This window comes from Hipposideros armiger, unplaced genomic scaffold, assembly GCF_001890085.2.
Source record: "Hipposideros armiger isolate ML-2016 unplaced genomic scaffold, ASM189008v1 scaffold_768, whole genome shotgun sequence".
Lineage (NCBI taxonomy): Eukaryota > Metazoa > Chordata > Mammalia > Chiroptera > Hipposideridae > Hipposideros > Hipposideros armiger.
Window position 1 is genome coordinate 74,732 of NW_017732118.1, and position 2,396 is coordinate 77,127.

The following is a 2,396-nucleotide window of genomic DNA, read 5'->3' on the forward strand; positions in this document are numbered from 1 at the left end:
GTCCTCCACAACTAGACTGAAGAACAAAACAGCAATTTGTCTACCTGTCTGTTCCCCTTCCCCGATTCCCCAACACTGTCCCCCTCCCCCCAATTCCCAAATAAAAATCTTTAAAAAAAAGAATGGCAATCATCAATAAATCAACAAACCACAGGTGTTGCTGAGGATGTGGCAAAAGGAACCCTCCTGCACTGTTGGGATTGCAAACTGGTGCAGCTACTATGCAAAACAGTATGGCAGGTTCCTTAAAAAATTAAAAATACAACTACCATATGATCCAGGAATCCCACATTTGTGTACTTATCCAAAAAGCACAAAACACAAATAGGAAAAGATATATGCACCCCTATGTTCATGGCAACACTATTTACAATAGACAAGATATGGAAGCAACCTAAGTGTCCATTGGTAGATGAATGCGTAAAAAAGAGGTGGTACATATATGTAATGGACTAGTACTAAGCCATAAAAAGGAATGAAATGCTACCATTTGCGAGATGGTTTAACCTAGAGATTCTTATGCCAAGTGCAATAACAGAGACAGAAAAACAAATACCACATGATTGCATGTATATGTGGGGGGAAAATAAACAAACAGAAACACACTCATAGATACAGAAGAAAATCTGATGGTTGTCAGATGGGATGGGGGTTGGCAGGGCTTGGTGAAAAAGGTGAAGGGATTAAGAAGTACCAGTTGGCAGCAAAAAAAGAGTAATGCAGATATAAAATACAGCATAAGAAAATGTAATAACTCTGTTTGGTATCACCAGGAAACTAGACGTGACAGAGAGATCACCTCATCAGTTATATCAGTGTCTAACCCCTATGTTATACACTTGAAAATACACATGGACACACAACACACATGAAATTAAACATACATAAGTGAATGTTATGTACCTGCAAACGTGTATGCCAGACGCTGGTGACTTTGGTAAGTCAGTCACTGATTACCGGAAATCCAGCCTAAGGCTCATTTGCCATTATCAGTGTTGGTCAGTGTTAGCTTGTGAAGGAGCTACTCTACCATTCAGACTTCCAAAAACCCCATCTTGCTCCCCAGACTACTAGTATTTGCATAACTTCATGGACATAAACGTTTCAGGTGAAGCTGAAGATCCCCTGTATTTTAAGCCCTGCCCAGTCCCATTTCCTTCACTTCTTCCCCAGAGGCAACTGCAATCTCGATTTTCAGGCCATGTTTCTATACTTTCACTAATTCACCTGCACCCACATTCACCAGGGCCCCACCTCACCCCACTCCCACATACCACAGTGTTTAAAAGGGGAAGAATTCTTTTGTGTTTTCCAGGGTCCCACGGAGTACCTCCTCCCTCGATCCATGGAGATCCGGAGATGCATGTTGGGTGGGACATGGATCCGCATAGAGGCTACTGGAGACCTGTTTTAAAACTTAAAAGGTGAGGGTTTTGTGCACGTGCGAGCACACACGCACTCACATGCACAAATCAATTAAAGATATTTGTTAATAAACAACTTTATTGGGAAAAATGGAAAAACTTGAAGGAAAAGGTTAAACGACTGGCAAGGGCTATACTGCCCTGTGCATGGTCAACACCGTGGTCAGGGGAAGTCACCCCGTGCCATTGGGGCAGGCAGTCCAGGCTCAGTTCTTTTTGTCGCTGTCGCCCAGGGTGAGCTTGTCAAAGAGGTAGTCGGCCTGGCCGGATTCCAGGCCTCCCATCTTGCGCAGGTTGGTGATACGGTCCCCCAGCTCTTTGATGAACTCCACCTGTTCCTGCAGGCAGTGGCTCCTCAGGAAGGCGCACAGGTGGGCGTCCCTCTTCTCAGCGGCCAGCTGGTGCAGGTCGAGCAGGCTCTGGTTCACGCGCATCTCCAGGCGCAAGGCGCCCTCCATGGCCGTGAGGCCGTTCTCCCAGCGGTTGCGGCCAGGCCCGCTGATGTCGTGCAGGCGGAGGCGGCCCCCGCGCTGGCTCTGCAGCTCTATCAGCCTGTGGGCGTGCTCCCTCTCCTTGCTGGACTGCTGCATGAAGAACTGGGCGAAGTGCTTCAAGGCCACACGTAGGAGGCGTGGAGCTGCAGGTTGATCTGGCTGTTGATGGCCGCCTCGCAATCGGGGTGGTAGTTATGGCGCAAGTGCGAGGGCAGCGGAGTCAACATGGTGGGTGGCGCGGGGGTGCGGCAGGGGGTGCTAAGGCCACGACGGCGGAAGTGGGGTCTGACGGGCAGGTTGTGTGGGCCAGAAGAGCGGGGCTTCGGTGCGTCCTCGCAGTGCACTACAAGGGTAGCCAGACAGGCGTAGTCTGTAGTTATGCAGCAGGCAGCTGGCAGCAGTGAGCTCTGAGATGGGACAGGTAATGGGGCCCATTTAAAGTGGTCTGGGCAGCGGTGTGGTGGGTTGGAGTGAAGGT

At 49.2% G+C, this 2,396-nt stretch overlaps 1 pseudogene; it reads right to left on the bottom strand.

Annotated features, from left to right (window-relative positions):
- Window positions 1-1,526: 1,526 nt before the first annotated feature.
- Window positions 1,527-2,145, bottom strand: LOC109373984 (ferritin heavy chain pseudogene; annotated as a pseudogene).
- Window positions 2,146-2,396: the final 251 nt, after the last annotated feature.